Below are 24,589 nucleotides of genomic sequence, written 5' to 3'. Positions count from 1 at the left end.
CTACTAAATGTTTTCCACAACCTCCCAGTGCATATGCCCCGCATCACTTTCTGTACGCTACATGGTATGTTAGGGAGCTTTGGAATGAGAGTCGATTCTGGTTTGCATTGTACAAACTCCAGCTTTCAGTGAATAAAGGGGGAGTCAGTGCCCCTAACTTCCCAAGTTCATGTAAATAAATAATAAGTGGGGTCATCAGAATCATTTGCAACAGCAGCTTCAAAGCAAAGGAGAAGCACCAATTTCCCATGAAATATGGTAGATTCAACAATTAACAGGCATATTTTACATATGTCCTTTGTAAGTTTTCCCTCATACACAAAGCTATGTGGTCTAGCAGTCGAAAGCAGTGTATTGTTTAAAAAACAGGAGAAACTCTCACTAGAATGATGCACAGTAGTGTCAGCAGTACTATCATCACCTGAATGATGAATATTACAACCACCTTCAGATACAACAGGTTCAATGTCCTCAGCACATTCTGGCTCCATCTGCTTCCTTTTAGTACCTTGAGAAGCACTATCCTTTTGTAATCACTTCAGCAGACTCATTTTCAGCACATAGAGTTAATTTGTATTTGTATTGAACTAATGTCTGACACTGACAACCTCTCCCCATTCATTCTCAAGGTCTGAAAAATCTTGACGCAGTGAAATGGAAAGATTGAGAAAAAATGATGGTGCTTTGATCTGCAGTGACAATACATAGATGAGATGCAGACAGTGCAAACGGACTTGACAACGTGAAGGCTGGCATTACATGACTATGCTTCAGGCACACATTCCACCTCGAGAAGAGCACATTATCCAAGCCACACATGACAATCACAAAATAAAAAGGACAAACAGAAAATCACGACTGAGTATATTTGTGGTAGAATTGACAATTGGAAGGGAAATAAATATGTGCTGATTCAAGGGTGAAAATTATACCAGTGTTCAGCCAGGAACATTGATTCATGAACTCTGTTAGGTTGTTTTAGGTGTTACACCATCACCTCTCTCACAAACCCCTTATAGTCATCACTACGACCACAAAGGCAAGCATACTAGCATAGGGAGATAATGTTCCAGCCACTGATCTACTCCAAAGGATCAAATTCTGCAATACATTTTTTTCAAGAATAGCAAATGTGTCATTACGCCACCTACTTGGATCCCAGGTGATTCCAATGGGGGGGGCAACCCTAGTTCACAAATCCTCTCCAGACTTGCCCTCAGTTTACAGAGGGAGACACTGCTCCTGTGGAAAATCCTAGGGGGAAGGGGGTTGGGATGGAGAGAGCGTGTGGAGTCAAAAGATACTGTGGCTCATCTACTCAACTGCAACACTGCGGCAGGCATTCACACCACTCTGATTAATGGTACTAGCAGATATGTCATCTATAAACAAACAAATAATAAGGCTTTAGTCTAGTATTAGCTATATCTTTTAAGGTGTCACCTCATGTCAGTTCTTTTTTTAGATAGTCCATAGACGTTCATTCATCAAAGTTTCGCAAGTGTAATGAGTATGATTACATCATCAAACACACAAGCTAATTTGGATGGGACTAGGTTCATCAAGTCCTTTATGGCAGAACCCTGCCAATAGAATGTACAAGTTGAACAAAAACGCTGGTTACCTTGTCTTCAAGCACGATGTTGCAACTGAGCTCAGGGCGTAGTGATATCAAGTCTGTTAATGCATCCCTCCCTTTCTTCTTGATTTTCCATACAGGTGCGAGACTGATGAAGGACATCCTTTGCAGTGAGTTTTAAGTGGATGGAACAAAGGAGTTGCAAGACAGAGTCCTGGAAGCCGGGAAACAGGTAAGTGGCAGGCGAAGAGGCTAAGCAAGGGGGTGGAGTGTGAATGGTCTTTAAATAAGACAGCTTGTCATTGTTCTGCCCATGAGTGTTAATTGCACTGTTTTACAACATTCACAAAGGTTGCATTCTAATTGTTAATAGCAAGGAACAGTTGCAGGTGGTTAATTTGATGAGGCTGTCTTCTAAAAGATACCTTAGAATGTTCACAGAGGTCAAGTGTAATTGTTTTGTAACAAGGAACAGCGGCCTATGGTTAACTTGATGAGGGTTGTCTTCTGAAAGGTTCACGTTGAAGTCATCTATGCTTGTTGATTGACACTTATTCTGGTGGGTTTTCTGGATGTTTCCATGGCTCCTGAAACCTGACCTCACATAGGCATGGTGGAACATTTGCAAAAGCTATTAAGCCATTTCAAACAAACGGGTAGTACCATCTGTAGCTAGCTATTACCAACAGCATGCAATAGGGTCAAAAGTCAGAGTACAAGGCATTTGTTCATTCATACGTGTTGGGGAGAATGATAGGAATCTTGCAGGTATATTTTGTTATAGTCAAGAGAGGTGGGCTGTGACAGGAATCCTGACAAAATGACTCCTGCACAGCATTTCATGAGGCATGAAGGTAGAAAAAAACCTGTCAAACATGTTCCATACATTCTTGATTATTCAACCAAAATTAAGTCATGTAAGTGCTCTCCTTCAATAAAAGACCTCACAGGTTTCCTAGGCCTACATGTTCATAGTTCATCAAGTTTTGCTTGACCTTCTGAGACTTGTAGTCCTGTTTTCATGATGGTACAAATAGAACTGCAAGTCCCAATATGCGCACCAAAAATATGAATTAGATGTTCACCTTGCTGGGCCCATCTGTACCTACAGCCTCTTGGCAACCCCCAGACAGAGGCCTTATCAAAGAAACAAGAGGCCATACAGGGATAAAGTGCATCCATAATGCTCTGCCACACTTAGAAGAGGTCCAGTTAGTACCCCAATCTCAGCATTCCTGGTTTGAAAATCCTGAGGTGAGCTAAATTTGTCCTTCTGTAATTGCCCAGCACTGGGACTCAGGAAACGTTACACAAGACAATGAGGGTTGCAAGGTGTTGGAGTCACTCATCATCCATAAAGGTATGCATTATGATAAAAGTGCTTGGTCTGCAGAAACACCAAATCAGAATTTAAAATACAATGCAGTGGTTGGGGTAGTCATTACTAATATGACTTTTTACTACCCAAAGGAATCCCTTTTACCGATCTTATCATAACGAAAGAATGAGAAAAACCAACAGGGCTCTAAACCTGTGTATGCAATTTGCACGCAGCTCCTTCATACTAGTTTATGGCTCACTGTGCTATATTCGGAATGTAAATTGTGGACTGCAAATAACACACAGATCTGTGTGATATAAGCAATAATCTACAGAGCCGTCTAAATAAAATAAAAATACGTGATCTGGATGCTACACGGTGTGCGGTGCAGGCACATTACCCTCTATGCTACTTCATGATGAGTCAAAACTTGGAATATGGTGAATGTGCTTTCTACATGCCCGTTAAAAGACCAATAAACTAGAATCCAAGAAAGCTCTTCAGAATTAGAAAAAATACCTTTTTGCAAGACTGCCTACTTCTAAATAAAAACGAGAAAAGTGAACGTATACTTTATAAACGATAATGCAATGCTTTCTAGGGCTGATGCAAACCCTGCTCTTGGAATGGTCACCTCATGACATGTCCTTCTGGACCAGGGCATTTTTTGACCCAGAGCATTCTGGGTGTTGCAGTCTAGCTGTGCTTTCAACAAACTAATTGGACCAACACATCTGGTAGCAATGATGTGTTGGAGAAAAGATTGGAGCTTTAAAGAGTGTGCTTGATAATAATGGAGTGAGATGGCCACACAAGTAGGATTATTGCATTTGAAGGGAAGAATGCATATGCCTCGGTGGGTTAGGGCAATAAAGAGGTGGATTCACATGCTGGGGGTGTACCAAGGTATTAGAGGGGTGGGTGCATGTGCAGATGGCATATTACGGAAATTGGGACAATACTGCATTATAAGTGTGGGGACATCTGCTTGGGTAGATGATGGCATTAAAGAGAAACCACACGGAAGGGGTGTCGTGCTTTGCAGCATGGGGTTAGATATGATATTAGAGAGGTGGGGTTGTGTGTTGAAGGCATTACGCAATCAGGTGAGTGCAAGGACAGCTGTTGGACCAACAGGGTTCTGGGTGGAACACAATTCAACAGTCCCTATGAACTCAAGTCCATAGCTCATACTCTGATAGTTTAGTGTACGCAGAGCAGCCCCAGCACAAACTAGACGTGCAGGGCAAGTCATCAGCACTAGGCGTGTCCCCCAGGGTGGTGTTGCTGGTCAAGAGTCTGTGTGGAAGAAGTCCTACTGATTGCCACTCGCAATTATCTGTATAATCATTTACACTGTACATACAATTATTATTTCTCACTTGATAGAAGTATTCATTCTTTTGACCGTGAAAGCATAAAAGGCTGAGTCAGCATTGCAAGGATTCAACAAGTGGCCTATATCACAACAAGGGCCCAATTCACAAAGAGACTCCGCAGTCATGGAGGAGGCTCCGCAGTCATGAAGGAGGCTCCACAGTCATGAAGGAGCCTCCGCAGTCATGGAGGAGGCTCTGCAGTTGCGACTCCGAATTGGGCGCAAGTGTTGCCTCCAATAAGCTATCTAACTGTCTGTTCTAGTTTTTCAAATTGGCCTGAAATTCCACCTTTTGAGCGGCTCCTGCTTCAGAACATACCTCATGCAACTCATAATTAGCATGCAAGTGCCTCAGCGAGCAAGTAATGATAGGGCTTCCCTGTTACCTCCTTATGAACTCGTGGTTCATAGTATGGTAGTGCAGGGTCATTTCGAGACAGCACATTTTAAATTGAAATAACCACTAAATTTGAACAGACATGCCATTTTACTGATAAAGCTATACAGGACACAAAGGATAGTGTGTGGTAATCTGGTTCTACCCAGTGACGCAGTCAGTGCATCATGGGCCCGAGTGCAAGGAAGGAAATGGATCCCCTAGCCCCTGTTTGATCTGTGAAATGGGGCAATAATCAAGGTTGAATGGGCCCTTCAGGCCTCTACGCCCTGGTGCCACTGCACTTGTTGCACGAATGGATGCTAAGCCCCTGTTTCCAGCAAATATATATATTTTGCGCATCACCAAGTAAAGTATCTTTGTTTATTTTGATCCTATTAAAATATTTCACCATACGTCAGAATTACTAATGGACTGCTTCATTTGTGCATTCTTAACTGTTATTTTGAAACCTCCTACAACCTTCTCAAAACCCTCTCAATCTGTAGTGAAAGAAAGAAAGTAAACTTTCATCTAATTGTTAAAAGAATAAGCAGCAATTTGTCAGACAATATTGCTTGCCATTGGACTTATGTTACAAGAAAAGAAAACAAAATTGAAAGTCATCTTTAGTGTCTGTGGCTTTCATGTCTCCAGCAAGGTTATTTTGGAGGGGGCTGCAGTACCTTCACATGCCCCCTCCCACACATCATATTTCCAGCACCTATGCTACCTATGTGGAAAAGTGAAGAACTCAACCAAAATGTGAGAATAATAAATCAGACCCAAAAACACTAGAGATTATGCTCTCTGAGCCCCAGCATTGTCCTTGCTGAAAGTGTGCAAGTCTGTCTTATTTTTCTGATCCCCTGAAGACTTCTGGGCATTCAAATGATCTCCACAGTAGGTGATGGATGCATGTAGGGTTCAGCAGCTGCAGGAATCAAGTCCTGGGTCCTGAATGGCTCTGGGTGAATGGAGGGCCAAGCTGCAGCAATCTGATACTTGCTTCCTTGGACCCGGATGGTGCTTGATGCAGGAATCCGGTCCTGGCTTAATTGAATACCTCTTGCATCATTCCAGTCCTTGGTGCCGCAGATGGTCCTCTTCAACCTGGCTGGCACTGTAAGGAAACCTGCTCTGTAGGTGCTGCTCCTGGCTGTCTCCTCGTCAACGCTGCTCGCTGATGTAGAGACAAAGAAGTTAGGAACAGTGTCGAAGTGCGACCAGAATAATGACTCACAGACAAGTCTCACGGGGTGATGGATTTATTCAGTGCAATCTTCGCAGCACCAGGAGCACACATCAGAAAAACTGATGCTCCACATTCAAAATGTCACATTCCACCTCGAACCTGGAGTGACACTGCATGCGCCATTGCACGGGCGATGCCGCATGCAGCTAGCGCATGTAGTTATTCACCACATCTCTCTTCTGTCCACGGCAAATAAATTAACGTAGAAAAATACTATACCGCTAAATAAATCTACTATCATGCACACTACCAATAATATACAAATAATGCAAAGAGAAAACTGCAAAAAAAACACTTGTTATGGATTAATTATAAAAAAGACAAAAATAAACATGTACATTTTCCATGCCTATGTGAATACAAATAAAATGGCAATTTTAATCCCTGAAACTTGCTGATTTTCTGATTATTCTTTTAACCCTACCATATTCCTAGGAATTCCCCACATCTCCATTCTGAGCAGGCATACTGACAAATCCCTCGCTGGAGTGATATCGATCAGAGTTCTCTCTGGCATCTTTGTTGTTGACCTTCATTACTCTAGACAAATTCCACCATTCATGCCCTTTGACTTTGATCGCATGTCCACTCACTGCTTCCACTCTAGTTGGCTCTCTAAATGTGGAGTGGCCTTTGGGTACATAAATAGGTTCCTTTATGCTAACCCAGTCTCCAACACAAATTTTGTCACTGAATTCACCAATGCCATGCTACTCGTCAAACCGCTCGTTCATCTTTGTTTGCATGGCTTCAACTTTAGGACAAATATCTCCATCCATGTCCTTCTCATGAACTAGAAGGGCTTGAAATTCCTTCTACAAAGCCGGACACACTTCACACGCAGACACACAACCCCTCATCACTTCAAATGTTATCTTTCCGGTTGCAGCATTATGACAAGTACTATGGGAGAACAACATGCTATCCCCCGCCAGCCACAGTTTTGTTTTTCACTGCCCATTGCACACACTCAACTAATGTTTGATTTACCTTCTCAAGTAAACCATTGGAATGTGGGTGATATAATGCAACTCTCTTGTGCACTATTCCTGTTTTTCCTAAAAACTCTTGCATCTCTCTCAATACAAATTGTACCCCATTATCGGATACCAACTCTCTAGGCAGACCCTCACGTACAAAAATGTTGTTGAAAAATGAAACTACAGTGGCTTTGGTTTGTTCCTAAGCAAACTCTACTTCCCACCAATGGCTTTAATAATCATCTAAAACTAAAGCATACTTGTACCTAATTGACAGTGACTCAAAAGGTCCTATGAAATCCGCTGCCAACTTCGACCATGGTCTGTCCAGTAACATCACAGGATGGAGTGGAGGTGTTACAGTTTTCAAAGATTTGTTACTTGTAGAACAAATGACACACTCACGGAGAGATTTTTCTATTTCATTGTCCATGCTAGGCTACCAATAGACAGAACGTAAATTTCTTTTTGTGATAGTTTGACCCAAATGGCCATCATGACCAGCCTGAATGATTTTACGTCTTAATGACCTGGGTGGAATAAACTTGTCTCCCCTCAAAACTATATTCTCCTTTTCCAGTGTCAAAACATCCGAAACCTTAAAATATGGCTTCAAATCAGATAGTAAAGACCTTTCTCTAGGTCTTTACCATCAACCTTTGAAAACATAATTCTGAATCATTTTCAACACACCATCCCTCTCCAAACAATCCATCCATTCACTCTGTTCAAAAGTCTCCTTATTACATGCATCAATGGCAGCAATAAGACACTATTCATTTTCTTCTGCTGTGTCACAACCCTCACTCATTAATGGTGACCTTGAAAAATAATCAGCTCTAATGGTATTAGCACCAGGAATATGCTAAATGTAAAAATTATACTGTAATAATTTGGCCCTCGATCTAGCTATCCTAGGTGTGAGATCTCTGATCACATCCTCCCCCGAGAATGCCAACCAAAGGTTTGCGATCAGTAACCAATTGAAACTTCTTGCCCCAAATGAAACTTTTGAAAATTCGTACTGCCTATCAGCATGCCAGTAAATCTTTTTCAATGATTGACATTTTTTTCTCATTCTCCTTCAACACCCGGGATACAAATTCTACTGTCCTCTCCACCTGATTTTTTTGAGAAAACTTCGCACCCAATCCACTGTTCCTTGCATCAACAGTGATAATGCACTGAACTGAAGGATCATAAGGCGCCAGTATCCCTGCAGACCCATTTTCTTCTCTCAACCTGTCAAAATCTGCCTGGCACCCCTTATCCCATCGAAAAACTACATTTTTCTTAAGAAACTTCCTGATATTTTCCTTCTTTCCTCAAAATTCCTTATGAACTTTGCATACAATTCACAAACCCCCAAAAATGATGATTTTTGTTCTTTGCTTGTTTTTGATGATGGTATCAACCAAACCATGGCATGGTTCGACCTTTTTTTGAGAAATAACATATCCCAAAAATTCAATGCTTGGTTTAGCGAATTCATACTTTTTAAGATTGGCAACTGAATTGAAATTGAAAACCAGATTCAACGATGGGAGCACTCTCTGGAATGGGACTACCTACGGGTTTTACCTGGACTTCAGCGGAACTGCCTTACAATTCACGTTTGCCCTGAGGAAGTAGATGGACGATATACCCAAGATGAAACACGTGTTGGCTACATCTCGATCTTTATTCATTTTCATGTTGATAAAACAATAAAAGCACAATATAAAATACAGGATAAAATATTGTGTAATACAGTATGTACAATCACAAGAGCGGACCAGGTATTAACAGCTTAACCAGTTAATTTTATGTATACATATTGCAACTAATATCCCAAACACCTAGGACAAACAAACCCACCCACTAAAAAGGAATACATAAAACCCACTTTAAGTGAATCAGCAAGCTGTTGGCCAGTAAAATACATGACACCGAAGATAGTGACAAAAGACGAGTGAGTTAATCACAACTCGCCCTAAGCGTAATAGCAGATTAAAAAAAACTTAGCACATAAAAGACGGTATTACCCGTCACCATCTGAAGGAATATAACAGCAGGCCAAACTTGTCCTTAATTGGCCTGTTGCAAGATGGGGATTAAAAGGGACTTTCTAGGTGTGCCGTAAAATGGGCAGAACATTGTAAAATGAACCATGTCTTGCGGAGATGAACCATCGCAGCCGCAGGACGAAAGATGTTGCCCTCAGTTTGCTCCACTGGGATAAGCGAGAAGTAAATCAAAGAGATCTAGCCGAAACATAGTCAGTATGACTCAATCGTAGGAGTTCGCGAAACCCAGTAAGTACAGCTCTGCCATCACTGTTGCCTTCAACATGACAAAACGACGTACGCTGGGCTTCACAAGCTCCCTCTCCTCCCTTAACATGGTCTGGTGTGCTCTAAACGCTGTCTTAAGGCGGGCTAGGTCTTCCTTTCGCGTTCCTTCTGGGATGGAAAAAAGGTCTCCTCTTCTCAGGCTCATGAGACTCCTTTCTGTATATTTAAGCTGCAGTACCTTGGATACATGTTCCAGAGCCAGGCAGTCTTTAAGGATTGCTATGATTAACAAATCCCCCTCTTTAGCCCATATTTTTAACCAAAGTGAGACTGGACGGAAAGCTATCAGGTCCGTAATATAGGGCATTTCTAACTCCTCATGGGCAATATATGAGGGGGTGCCCTGAGGGACATATAGTAGTCGTCTCATGAATTTATTTTCTGCTATTTAAATGTCCTCTGTTTCGACATAGCCCAAAATTTCGCTGCCATAGAGAGCCTTTGACATACATATGGCCCTATAAAGCTCCATAAGAGCCCCCACTGGTCTTTTCCCCAATCTTGTGTCAAAATTAAAAATTGCTGCAGTCTCCCTATTAAGTTTGTTTCTCTTGCATGTAAGTTGTGTCCCCCATTTCAGGTTGTCATACAGGAGTATCCCCAGGTAGGAGAACGTGGACGTCTTAGGGATCGGGGTAAGCCCTACCTTGAAGGTATATGATCTGCTGGGTCGCATCCCCACCTGCATAATGTATGATTTTGAGTTATTAATGGTCTTTCTTTTTTACTGTATGGAATATCCTTTTTACATTGTACTGTCTTTTATGATGAATATAATCGATAATAAAGACTTCATATGAATATGAATGAGTTATTAATCCTCAGATCCAGGTCTCCCATAAACTGCGCAAATGTGGATAAAAGAGTTTGCAGGCATCTCTCAGTCCATGCCATCAAGACGGTGTTGTCTGCGTATAATAGAACCGGGAGACCTTGACGTCCTACCTGGAGGTAGTGTGCCTTAGTCTCCAAAATAATTTTCTCTAATTTGTTAATATAGAGATTAAAAAGAGACGGGGACAAGATACAACCTTGTCGGACGCCACCCCTAACCGGGAACGAGCGTGATACCTTCAGGACAGCCGGGTAGCCCACAACCGTATTGGCGTCTTGATGAAGGTCATATAGAAAGGAGACTATCTCTCTATCCACCCCTAGGGAGGAAAGGATCTGCCATAATTTGCCTCTGTTCATGCAATCGAATGAGGATGACAAATCCATAAAGGCTTCAAAGATGCTACCCCGGCAGGCAACGGTGTATTTATTTGTTATCAGGAATCGATTCAAACATTGGTCAATTGTAGAGCGACCAGGGGGAAAGCCATGTTGGCCCTCCCACAAAACATTATTGTCAGCAACCTAGGTCGATAACCTACCCAACAGTATTCTACCGACCACTTTTACCACAGAGTCTAACAGGGAGATAGGCCTGTAGCAAATAGTAGTGTGCCTATCCCCCTTTTTAAAAACTGGCACAATGACAGAGGTCGACCAGGAATCAGGGGTACCAAACCTAGCAACTGCATTGATTACCAAGGCAAGCACTGGAACCCAAAGCGCCACATCCGACAAGTAAAGGTCAGGAGGGATCCCATCTGGACCTGGGGCCTTGTTACGTGTCATGCCAATAACACCTTGCCTTACTTCAGCCTCCATTATTACTGGTGTTGTGGGAATGCCACAATATTCAGGTAAAGATGACAGGACCGGAGCTCTCTTAAACATGCCCTTGAAGTGACTAACCCAATAATTCTCTGTAATGTGTGAATCAAGGACGTTGGCGGCCTCTTCTGCTAAAAAGGGGCAGTTATTCATGCTCCAAAACTTAGCACTGCACTTATAAGTTGTTGCTTCCATAAGTTTACCCCAGGCTTCCTCCTTCAAAGCCTCCCTGCGCTTACTGAGGGCTAATTTATACTGTTTTCTTCCTGTTTTAACTAGCATAGTGTTCCTGGGGGTGGCGTGCAGGGCTGATTTGAGCTTCATAGCAGCAAGTGCGCATTCTCGATTAAACCGTCTGGGTGCCCTTTTCTTCACAGTTCCACATGAAGGGACCTTTAGTAGCTTAACAATGGATCCGGAGGGGGAGGAGCCTAGCGCGCAACCAAGATGGCCGCGTAGGTGCGAGGCTCCCGAGGACCTCCGCGACCTCTTGAATTAATCCTGGCGATATCCTGTCCTTGTTGAGGGGACTGTGTCGGTGAACCCGAGCTGAGGCGCCACCCGTTTTTCGGGCTCAAATCGGACCCCGGACGCAGGTGGGAGCACCGATCGAAGGTTGCGGCCTTCTCCGCGCCGGCCCCCCGGATTGGAGTAGTGGGGCGATCCGGGGACAAAGTGAACAACAGCGGCGGGCAGGGCTGGGCGACTTGCGTACCCTGCGCTTTCACTTTCGCTTTTGCGCCCTCCTTGCCCTCAAGCGAGGTAGGGTTGCGGAGCGGGGTGCGGTGGTGTGGCCTTGTCCAAATGCCCGGCTGACCCGCCGGCTGTGGGTCGTCCTGCGGTTCGGTGGTCGCCCTCCCCCCCCCGGAACCCGTGAACTGGTTTATCGGCCCGCTCGAGGAGATTGGCACGACGGTGGGAGAGCAAGCATGTCCACCAAACAAGATGGCGACCGGGCGAAGGTGAAGACGACCCGCCGTGGCCCGGCACACCAATCCAACAGTATGGACCGCTACACTCTCCAGAAGGGATCTCCGGAGACATCGCGCACATCCCCGGCGGGCCCGACGGAGGCATCTGCTCAGCCGGTGGATCTGACCCTCCGGGACGTCATGGGCGCCATCGCAGAGATGAAGGCCTCGGTGGACCAGCGCTTCGACACCCTAGCGCAAAAAATAGACTCAGTCCTTGTGGATGTGAGTCTTGTGAGGGCTGACTTGTCCAAAACGAACGACCGGGTCGATTCCCTGGCCCACACCACAACGAGCCTCACGACGGATGTGGTGGCCCTCCAAAAGGAGGTGCGCCGGCTTGGCCAGGCGAGCGCCCTGATGGACCGGCGACTGGAGGATTCCGAGGGTCGGGCCCGGAGGAATAATGTTCGTATTGTGGGGGTGCCGGAGGGACGAGAGGCGGAGGCGGCAGATCTTTTTGTGGAAGAATTGATCCTTACCCATCTCCAGCCCCGGGGGCTGAGTAAGCTTTTTGCGGTGGAGCGTGCTCACCGGGTCCCTGGGGGCAGACCTAAGGCCGGTGCCCCGCCGCGGCCTCTCATTGCCCGGATTTTTAACTTTCGGGACAGAGACGCTATCCTGCAGACCTCCAGGCAACAGGGACCGGTCAAGCTTGATAACAGGGATGTGCATTTCTACCCAGACTTTACTCCGGCGGTCCAAAAGCAGCGACTGAGTTTTCTCGGTGTTAAACGTCGCCTACGGGACCTGAATCTTAAGTACTCAATGCTTTTTCCAGCTAAGCTGAGGGTGGAGGTGGATGGTTGCACGCACTTCTTTGACCGGCCCGAGGCGGCTGGGGACTGGTTGGACGCTCTGCCTGGAGATCGGGGCCGGGGGGGTGGGGGGGGTGCGGTTAGCGGGGAGGGCCCGCCGGATCAGAATTGAGGGGTGAATAATAGGCCTTGCTCTGGACAACATTCCTTTACCATTTATTGATCGTATATGTTCCCCTCCTATGGAGGTCGTTCGGGGTCTGTTGGGGGCTTCCCTCCTCCTCTGGGGGACTAGTTAGTTTTCATCTAAGGGGCGACAGGCACACTGCACTTGGGGGGGCTGTCTGGGCTCATGCAGGGGTGCAGGGAGGGGGGAGTTCTGTTGGGATGGGGGGGTGGGGGGGGTGTGTTGTTTGTTTGCACCGCAAGGCAAACCCGCTACTGTATTGTTGCTTTCGAGATGCTCTGTGGGGGACGACTGATTGTTTCTACGTACGATGGGGGGTAGGGATTTGACTGTGTTGTCATGGAATGTTAACGGCCTGGGGGATAGGATTAAGCGTGGTGTGGTCCTGCAGTACTTGAAACGTATTTCACCAGATGTTGTCTTCCTGCAGGAGACACACCTTATAGGTAACTCCTTTCATGCTATGAATCGGCGGGGCTATCGTTTGGTGGCCCATTCGGGCTTCACTTCGGGCTCGCGGGGGGTGGGTATCATGATCAAGAACTCGCTCCCGTTGGAGATTGATGAGGTGCGCCATGATCAGATGGGACGCTACACTGTCCTGGTGGGTAGAATGGAGGGTAGAGTGTTTATTTTTATATCAGTGTACGTCCCGCCTGGGTTACAAGCTACTACATTTGCGGACCTGGGGCACCTCCTCCTGGACCTTCCGGGTGGCCTGCTGGTGGTTGGAGGGGACTTTAATGCGGTGGCTTCTGGGTCTATGGATCGTCATCCCCCTAGGGACCTCCCCAGGGCGCAGGCGTGGCTGTCCGGCCTTTTAGACACACTGGGCCTGGTGGATTGCTGGCGACTAAAGCATCCCGCACAGCTGCAATACACCTTCCACTCGGGTGCCCATGGTAGCCTCTCGCGGCTTGATTACATCCTTGTCCCGGCGGCCCATGCTGGGAGGGTGGGGGAGGTGTGCCATCTGGCGCGGGGTATTTCAGATCACTCCCCATTGCTGTTACACTTTGATGTCTTCCCGAGGGGGGAGGGCAGGGTGGCTCCAATCAACGCTTGGTATTTGCGCGACCCCACCATTCGTGCCGACTTGATCAAATCCTTACAGCGATATTTCGACGAGAATGTGGGGTCTGTCCCTTCGGCCATCTCCCTGTGGGAGGCTTTTAAGGTAGTTCTCAGAGGGGAGGCCCTCTCCTGTATCTCCCATGCCCGGCGGCGCGAGCGGGAGGAAGTGACCCGGGTGGAGGCCGAGATTGCGGAACTGGAGGGTGACCTGGGGAGCGGGGTAACGGATGCCAAGCTGCATGTTCTACACCTCAAGCAGGCGGCCTATAGGGCCCTCGTCACGGAGGCGGCCAGGGGCCTCAGTAGAGAGCAGCAGGGGCGATTGTATGATGTGGGTGATAAGGCTGGCAAATTGATTGCGTGGTTGGATAAGAGGGAGAGAGCGAGTCGTGTGGTTCCTTTGATTGAGAGTATGGATGGTGCGTGTGTCACCGAGCCGGAAGCCATTGTCTCCTGCTTTGCGGATTATTTCCGCGAGGTCTACTCCCCGGTTTCCCCCTGCTCGGAGGAAGATTCCCGTGCCCTGCTTCGGGACATCGCGCTGCCCTCCCTCACGGTGGAGGACAGGGATTTGCTGGACGCTCCTCCCACCTCGGACGAAATCGCCCTGGCTATTCGCTCGGTTGCATCCGGCAAGGCCATGGGCCCCAATGGTATCCCCATCGAGCTATACAAGCTACGCCCGGATGTACTAGCGCCCCACCTGCGCGCGATGTTCCTGGCGGCCCACTCGCAGGGTTCCCTCCCGCCGGACCAGCGTCTGGCCACAATCGTGGTGATCCACAAGGAGGGGAGACCCCGTGAGCGGGTCACATCCTATAGGCCGATCTCGCTCTTGAACGCGGAGCCCAAAATCCTCGCCAAGGTGCTGGCCAACCGGTTGGTCGGCGTGGTGGGCGATTTGGTCCACCAAGACCAATCCGGCTTTATACCACACCGCAACACGGCGCTTAATCTGCGACGCTTGCACGGGGTGCTCGCGCGTGTCCCATTTGTGCGGGAGCCGGCCATCTTGGCGTCCTTGGACGCCACCATGGCGTTTGACACGCTTGAATGGCCATACATCTGGGCGATGCTGGCGAAATTTGGATTTGGGCCGGGTTTCATTAGCTGGGTCAAATTGTTGTATTCGGGCCCATTGGCGCAGGTGGTGGTGAATGGGCGAGTCTCGGCCCCATTCGCGCTGGGGCGGGGCACGCGACAGGGTTGCCCCCTGTCGCCTCTCCTGTTTGCACTGGCCCTGGAGCCCCTGGCGGAGTGGCTGCGGTGGCACCCTTCCATCCGTGGTCTCCGTTGGACCCCCGAGCATGAGGACCGCGTGTCCCTCTACGCTGACGATATCCTTCTGTATCTCGCCTCCCCGCGTAAATCACTGATCGTCCTGGTTGATGTTTTGCGCTCATTTGGTCGCAACTCAGGCCTTGTCATCAACTGGGCGAAATCCTGTGTATATGTGCTTTCCGGGGAGGCTCCGGTCCTACCACGAGACTGTCCGATACAGATTGCCTCCCAGGGGTTTCGGTACCTGGGTATATATATTACTCTGGACCCTCAGGCCCGCTACGAGCGGAATTTGCTACCCCCCCTCCAGCGCTTGAAGGAGGACGTTGTGCGTTGGCGGCGTCTGCCGCTTTCGCCGCTCGGCCGAGCGGCCTTGTTTAAGATGATGTCCTTGCCGCGCTTTCTGTACGCCCTCCAGAATACTATGGACTTGGTTCCGGCGCGCTACTTCCGTGAGGTGGAGGGCCTCCAGCGGCGCCTGTTCTGGGACGGGAGGCCGCGTATTGCTCTAGCTAAATTGACGCTCCCGTGGTACGATGGAGGGGTCGCCCTCCCGGACATTAAACGGTATTACTGGGCCTCCCAACTAGCTGCAATTAACCATGGCCTTTACGGGCCCGCCTTGAACCCGGCATTTGAAATGGACAAGATGCTCCTGCCCGGTGGCGATTACAATCGAGCGCTCTACTCTGGCGCGCCCGACTCCCGTCTGACGGGACCGACGCGTGTCATGGTGCGTGTCTGGCACGCGGCTAATGCAGCTATGGGGTGGAAGGACCGTTTGACCCGGGCGTCACCGCTATACGCATCCGAGAGGTTGGGCTCCCTGTGGACGTCGAAGGGCTTCGAGAAGTGGGACACGATCGGAATCAGCACGGTGGGAGATCTCTGGACGAGGGGGGGATTCAAAACTTTTGAGACGCTGCAGACGGAGTTTCAGCTGCACGGCAGTGAATACTTTCGGTACCTCCAAGTCCGCCACGCGCTGGGCTCCGTCTTCCCGGATGTCGCGTCCATTCCGGAGTCTTCCCCCCTGGAGGACAGAGTGCTGGATGGCTATGTCCCAGACAGCACGATCTCCCTTATATATAAAAAACTGATCAACGACAGATCGTGCCTGCTGACTAGTCTCCGCGAGGCCTGGGTTGCCGACGGGCTGGAGCTGGACGACGAGGATTGGATTTCCGCGGTGGCCTCTCCGAAGGAGGTGGCCATCCCGGCTCGCCTTCGCTTCGTCCAGCTTAAGATCCTTCACCGGGTTTACGTGACGGGGCCAAGGCTTCTACGTATGGGCTTTGCCGGTGACGGGTTGTGTAAGCGTGGCTGTGGTGCTTTGGCAACTTTCATGCATATACTGTGGGAGTGCCCTAAGGTGGAGCGATTCTGGCGTGGTGTGCATGAGGTCCTGCGTGTGGTTACGCGTGTCGCGTTGTTGCCGGAAGCGAGGAGATGCTTGCTGAATGTGTGGGAGCCAAATGACTATTCGGTCCCGCAGACGCGGTGGGTGACTCTGGGATACATGATAGCTAAGCGTGACATTGCTCAATTGTGGGGATCCCAGAGGCCCCCGGCGGTGTTGGCCTGGAAAGAACATATGGATTGGTGTATGTTTCGTGAAAAGGTGGTGTATGTGGCGAGGGGTAAGCCTGGGGCGTGGGTGAAAATCTGGGGCCCCTGGAACGCCTACCGCGGGGGTATTTGTGAGCCGCCACTGCTACCGGCTGCCTCGCCAGCTCCGTCTCCCTAGCTGACCCCCCCCCCTCAGCCGTGGGCACGCGGTTCCCCAGTCCCTGATCTACTCCCATTCCCCTCTTCAGAGTTTTGCTGCTGGTTGGGATCCCCCACTTACGGAGCACGTGCCGTCACTTTGGATTGCGGGTTGCCTTGCGGGTGTTGTTCTTTGTGTTGTTTTGTTTTGATAAAACGAAACCGTATTGTGGGCTTGGAGTAATGCGGCCTGCGCTATTGATGTCTCCTGCTTTACCAATCTGCACCGCCAAGAGACTCTTACTGTATGTATGTAATATGCTTTTGTCACTCTAGCGGCCGGCCGGGTGGTTGTAGGCCCATACCTGTAACTTTTTCAAACTGCAATAAACGGTTTCAAAAAAAAAAACAAAAAACAAAAAAAAACAATAGATCCGGAGATAGATTTGAAGGCACGAATGACTGACTCATCTGACTCTGCCTCCGCGTTCTGGCAGATCTGAAACTCCCTCTGACATGTCTCGAAGAGGGACTCGCACAGGGAGTCTGAAGAGATCTGTCCCCATCTAAGCCGTCTCCCGCCATCTGTAGCCCACAGAACCCCACCTCCAGGGCTCTGTTTTTTAAGTCAAAATATAGGCCAACTAGCTTTAATACACAGGGGGTTATGGTCCCTATAATTACTGGTTATTATTGGAAAATCAGGTAATCAAGTAATAAAGAGGGGTAGAGATTAAAATAAAGTCAATAATGGAAGGGTCACGTCCTAGCTCCTTAAAGGTGGGGGTTAGATACCTCTTAATTGGGGTAATTTTTTCTCTGAGCTTTTGTAAATAATATATACATTATCATTGTTATTGTTTTTGATATTAATATTACTATTAGTAGTGGTGGTAGTAGGTGTTGTAATATTGACACTAGTAATGGTAATAATAATCATCATCATCATACACACATTCATACAAATATCTATGTATATTATCTACTGGCGGTCGCCAGTAGGTAGTTATAGTTACAACCTAGTTTCCATAGGAAACAGATTTTTTGATTTGCTAATAACTTTGGCATCGTTTGATGAATCTTTGCAAAATTCTCCAAAGTCTATCCAGGTCAGCTCCTATCCTGAAAGTTTGGGGGTGATTCGTCAAGCGGGGACTGAGAAGAAAGGGGGGTCCCAAAACATGTTTTCCCCATATTAATTTCCATAGGAAATTTTGCAACGAGCTACAGCCCGAACTGCTGAACGGAATTACCCCAAATTTGGCAGAAAGGTAGAGCTTGGTCAAGAAAGCAACCTTTTTTTAAATGGTGTAAATCCGTTCAGTAGTTTTTGAGAAATTCTAAATATAAGAGTCAAAAATCAATTTCCCATAGGAAACTTTGTGCAAGGCTACAGCCAAAACTACTGAACGGAATTACCCCAAATTTGGCAAAAAGGTAGTGCTTGGATCAGAAAGAGACCTTTTTTTAAATGGTGTAAATCCGTTCAGTAGTTGCTCAGAAATTAGAAAATACATGTTTCGATATATAGGCGGAGCCTAAGACCCGTGCACGAGCTTCACTGTGATTGGCTGCCAACACTCCAAACCAGGAAGTGTTGGCAGCCATCTTGTGGCTCGGTAGAAGCGAGTCACTAGAAAATAGAGAAACAAAGGTATAAAACAAGAGAAGGGGGCAGGGTAGAAACACCCTGACCCCCTAGGCCTGCTCAGGAGGTCCCAGAAGGACCGCAGGGCCCAAAAAAGCATTTTTTTTTTAATTAAAAAAATTGGCGCATTTCGCGCTGGGGTCACGGGTTCCCACGTTTTATCTTAATGAGGCCCCCGGGTGGGCTAGGTCCCGGGGACATTTCTTAAAAAATAATAGCGGGGGCTCGTTGGGGCTGCGGGGGCCTGCTGGGGTCCCCGCAGACCCGGGGCTTCACTCATGTTGGGAGGTGGGTTGCGCGGCCCCCCTCCTGGAGTCTTCCATGTGCTTATAACTTTGGCGTCGTTTGATGAATCTTTACTCAGCTCCTATCTTGAAAGTTTAGGGGTGTATTGAGGACGTACAAGGTTGGTTGATCGAAAGCAAGTTTATTGCGAGATATTTGCACCACGACCGGAGCCATCCAGCTGCAAAGACATATTACAGGGTGCTTGGTCAAGGGGGGCTGAGAAAAAAGGGGGGTCTGAAAAAGTGTTTTCTCAATGCATTTTCCATAGGAAACTTTAGACAAGGCTACAGGTCAAACTGCTGAACGGATTTACGCCAAATTTGGCAGGGAGAAAGGTCTTGGTCCAGAATACGCACTTTTGTTGAAACGGTGTAAATCCGTTCAGTAGTTTTTGAGATATTAAAGGGAAAAAAAGATATATATATCTGGACGGTGCCTAACTCCCGAGCACAAGCTTGCCTCTGATTGGCTGTTCACACTTCAAACCAGGAAGTGTTCTCTGATTGGCTGCTAACACTTCAAACCAGGAAGTGTTAGCAGCCATCTTGTGCCTCGCATCGAGTGAAAATATAAAAGAAAGGTCCCGGGGGCAATTTTAAATGCCAGAGCTCTGTCTGTGCGAGATACCCCTTTCACGCTGCGTCTCCCTACATTAGCAGGTAACGCACCCTTTTCCCCCATCAACAGCATACCTCCAACAACATTCTTGGGCCCGCAAGTCTCCCTCTGCGAACCACTTGCCAGCTCACAGCTCTTCGGGTGCGAGTTCTCTGGCCTGCAGTTGTATCTGTGAAGCCAAGACTGGAAATATATCGCAGGTCTCTCTCTGTGAGATACGCTCTTCATGGTCCCTCTCCCCACATCACTGTTCTGCAGCTATCCCTTTGGAAGCCGATGGCCCGCACCTTTCCTTATACCAGTTGGCCTGCAGGTGTTCCTCTGTGAGCTGGCCCGCAGCTCTCACTCTGCGAACTGACAGGCCGCGGTTCTCCCTCTATGAGCCTGCCAGTCGGCTCACAGTTCTTCATCTACGAGACAGCCCGCTGGCTCGTAAGTCTCTGAGAACAGATGCAATGGAGGCAACGATTATGCAGGTTGGACACCCAACACTTCTCCGACATCCCCCAGCAGGAGCTCTTTGTCCGCCATCCCCCCTCACCCCCACCCCCCACAAACAAATGTGACAGTCACGTTAGGGAATCCGGAACTTACAAAATTGGGTAATGTTGTACAACTTTTAATAAGAAGATGGTTGTGAGGTTGGACAAATAAGAATATTAGTCATGTATGGAGGACATATAAAACATTTTATTAAAACAAAACAACAACAAATAAAACTATGTACAGCCATGTCGTGTCATCGCTGGACCATTTGTGAATCACAGCCTGCAAGACAAAAAGAAAGATAAGATGGTGCATCATGCGTCCTGCAAAGGAGTAAAAGAAAGAGAGAAAGAGTGAGAGAGAGAGGGAGAGAGAGCGAAACAAAGAAAGAGTGAGAGAGAGAGGAAGACAAAGAAAGAGAGAAAGAGTGAGAGAGAAAAGAGAGAAAAGAGAGAAAGAGTGAGATCCAAGGAAGAGAGAAAGAGAGAAACAGTATGAGAGAGAGAAAGAGAGAGAGAGAGAGAGAGAGACGAGGAGAGAAAGAGTGAGAGAGAGGAAGACAGAGAAAGTGTGAGAGAGAGAGGAAGACAGAGAAAGAGAGAAAGAGTGAGAGAGAGAAAGAGATAAGGAGTAAGATACAAGGAAATGAGAGAGAGAGAAACAGTGTGAGAGAGAGGATGAGAGAGAGAGAATGAGTGAGAGAGAGGAAGAGAGAAAGAAAAAATGAGAGAGAGGAAGAGACAGAGAAAGAGAGAAAGTGTGAGAGAGAAAGGAAGAGATGGCGAGTTGACACTGGAGAAAATCTTCGCAGCTCACCTTTGTGCCACCGGTGTGTCTCCAACCACGTGCCGGGACATAGTGCACCCTCAAGTTTATTCATCTGAAAGACAGTATAGAATTAGTAATTGGAGGATTATGTCCCCTTGAATCCTGAGGGTCCCTGGGGACAACTAGCCCACTAGGTACCTCCAGTAAGCACCACAGATCTGCATTGCAGAGAGGTGTAAAAAGGGGCGTGGCCTTGGACCACCTCTCTGCAAAGCAGCTCTGTGCCGCTTCCTGGAGGTACCAGGTGGGCTAGTTGGCCCCAGGGACCCTCAGGATTGATGGGGACTTAATCTCTCAATTTACAATGCGCCAGGGGGCTTGTTTGCACACTTGTTATACCAGGCCCGGCCCCTCCCTGTGCCACTGTGCAAATGCGCCCCCTGGCATGTTGTAAGTTGGGGAATTAAGTCCCCTTGAATCCTGAGGGTCCCTGGGGGCAAACTAGCCCACCAGGTACCTCCAGTAAATGCCACAGAGCTGCGTTGCAGAGAGGTGTAAAAAGGGGCGTGGCCTTGGACCACCTCTCTGCAAAGCAGCTCTGTGCCGCTTCCTGGAGGTACCTGGTAGGCTAGTTGGCCCCCAGGAACCCTCAGGATTCAAGGGGACTTAATCCCCAAACTTACAACATGCTAGGGGGCACGTTTGCACAGTGGTGTAGGGAGGGGGTGGGGCCTGATATAAGAAGTTAGCAATCCTGCTGTGTGGGACTTACTGGTGGTAATAAAAGGGATAGTGGGCCCCCAAGGTTGACTTTGGGGGCTAACTACGCCTCGTGTTACCTCCAGTAAATCCCACACAGTGGGATTGCTAAGAGGTGTTTTGGATGCCACGTTCAACTTTTTCCACCACTCTGGAAACGCGACTGGTATGTTATAGTTAGAAATTAGCATTTAAAAAACCTTTGAAATGCACTAAAAAACCATAGGTTTCAGGGACGTTATAGTTAGTTGGACATTTCACTCTCACAAAACCATAGAAATTCCACCATTATAGTTAGTTCAGCTAACTATAACACGCGCCCCCTGATGCACTGCTGATGACGTCACATATTACTTCATTCATGACATGGTCAGTGACATCACTGATGATATCACTGATGACATCTCAAATGACATCACTGATTACATCACTGATGACATCAGCCACGTGAAAATCTGATGCACCGCCTCACACTCTAATATAACCTTTGAAGCTCCCACTGTAAAATACATACTACCATTTTTGAAACCATCGACACACCAATACCAGTTACTACATATGCACTCACTGATTCCTAGGTCTACAGACACATCCACACATTCACCCATACAATCACTCATAACTACAGTCACTCATCAATAAAACACTATCATATGCACTCAAACACCTATACAGACACTCACACACTGCCACTCATCCATGGAGTTGCTCACACACCTAGTCAGTCATGCAAAGAATCAATCACACTCCCATTTACTTACCTATACTGTTATACACACACCACCTCACTTATTCATACAGATACTAACGTATACTTACTCTCGTATACAATCACTGATACAAGTACACACTCATCCATACAGCCACTCTCACAATAACTGACTCTCACGTATAGTCATTTATATACTCCAACTATCACATACACTGCCTTTTACATATGTTGTTACTTGAACATGTACCACTGAGACATCCATTCACTCACCAACACACCCATACACACACTCATCCACCCATACAGCTGTTTCCACATGCACTCTTGAACCCATACACCCAGCGAATCAACCACTCACACATCTATGCACAGAGTCACACACCTCCCTCCCACCCACACACACACTCAGTCTCTCCTACAAATACTCAGGCAACCAATCAATAACCCATATAGACCCCTATAGACACTCATATAGACACTCATGTAGCTACTGACCAACCCATGCAGCAGCTTACACAACAGACAGACTGATACAGACATTCACATAGTTTGGTCACTAACCCATGCATTCAGTTAGACACATTTAATCACTCACTTATACAGTCAAGCGCACACCTATTAAATCCTCAATCCAGACACTTATACACCCACTCATTCTTCAATACACCTTGGCATATATATAAAACATATTTAAACTTTACAGAAACACACAGTCACTGGATGATGTCATCAGTGATGTCATTTGAGATGTCATCAGTGATGTCATCCGTGATGTCACTGACCACGCCATGAATGATGTAATATGTGACGTCATCAGCAGTGCATTGCGGGGGCCCGAGTTATAGTTAGCTGAACTAACTATAACGGCGGAATTTCTATGGTTTTGTAAGAGTGAAATGTCCAACTAACCATAACGTCCCTGAAACCTATGGTTTATATACACCAGTCACCTTTGGCCAATACATATGTGTTTGTGTAAGACTTGTCTTGGATCACCCCACAAGATAGCTATGCACTGCTTGGAAGGCCAGTGACCTTGAGTAATGGTATTTTTACTCATTATGTCTGAGAACACATTAGGAAGTGATAAGCACAGAGAGACAAAAAAGTGTGATCTCGAGCATTGAGCACTGTGCACCAGCCCCTCAGGCAGATCTGCATGGGGTAGTTTATGGGAACAACAGTAGTATGCCGCCCACACACACACAGTGACTACAGCAGAAAAAATAGAAAAACTGTGCCTTGAGCCCCATGCTAATTAATGCTAGTAAGCCCAAGAAAAAAAGGCCACATTAATTATGCTACACTGAGAAACTCTGAACTATTTCACTCACATTTCCTATTTACAACTTATTACTAATTCTATTCTTTTTTTAAACAAACCTCTCTTAGTACCATGTGCACCACCCCCTTTGCCACATCTAGCTGCATGATGCACACTGTCTGAGCACCAAGTCACATACAGTTGTGGCATTCTATCTGGTGTAATATGGCAGGGTCCATTCTGATGCAATTACCTTGAAGAGAACGCAGACAAAACCACAACACAAGCTCAAACTATGACAGAAAGAAACAACAAAATACATCCATCAATGAATACTTTCAATACCATGCCACAAACAGATTTCCTTGATATTATCCTAGTAGTTAGCCCATCAGGATCACCTTCAGACCCAGCACTGCCAAACATCTTTAAAGATAGACTTCACTCAACCTGTGTGGGGGAAGTGGCCAGATGCCTACTCAACTAGTCCGTGGAACTAGGTTCATTCCACCTGAGCTCAAAACCTCCTGCATTAGCCCTCTCCTCAGAAAGAAAAACCTGGACCAATTTGTCACAGCAAACTACAGGCCTATATCAAATGGACCTTTCTCTGAAAAAATTCTAGAGGAAGCAGTGTTTACTCAATTCCCTAACTTTACAGAACATAATGGCTTAATGTCAAACCAGCAGCCATGCTTCATACCAGGCAGAGACATAGTCAGCATCAAATCCATCTGGAATGATCTAAATCTCACAGTATACAAGAATGGAGTAGCTTCCTGTTGCTTCTGTATTTATCATCTGCATTTGGCACTGTCCACCACCACACATTACTGCAAAGCCACCACGATCTTGGAATCCATAAAAATGCTCTAAAATGAATGGCTTTGTATCTCACAGACAGACAAGCTGTAGTCTACCTTCCACATCATCTCCTCACGCACGACACTATGGTATTTCACAGGGGTCCATCAGATCTCCTTTATTAAATCTACCTAACATCCTTACTAAATCTGATTAAATCATTCAACCTCTTAAAAATGGATAGGTCCGAAGACCTCTACAGAAACTTGATGACGGCCTTCATTCCATAAACACGTGGATGATGAATAACCATCTAAATTCAATACCGTAAATATAGAGATCATAACCTGCGGATAATGGCAAATGTACCAGCCTACCCC

General features: G+C 47.0%; 1 protein-coding gene across 1 annotated transcript in view; it reads left to right on the top strand.

Annotated features, from left to right (window-relative positions):
* Window positions 1–24,589, top strand: part of ARHGAP28 (Rho GTPase activating protein 28) — a 1,146,988-nt gene that overhangs the window by 195,577 nt on the left and 926,822 nt on the right. Inside the window, exon 2 of the mRNA XM_085606002.1 lies at window positions 1,720–1,811. The gene's annotated coding sequence lies outside the window, so the exon portion shown is untranslated. The remainder of the gene's footprint in view (window positions 1–1,719; window positions 1,812–24,589) is intronic.

This window comes from Triturus cristatus, chromosome 5_1, assembly GCF_964204655.1.
Source record: "Triturus cristatus chromosome 5_1, aTriCri1.1, whole genome shotgun sequence".
Taxonomy (NCBI): Eukaryota; Metazoa; Chordata; class Amphibia; order Caudata; family Salamandridae; genus Triturus; species Triturus cristatus.
This window is presented reverse-complemented; position numbering and strand designations above follow the sequence as displayed.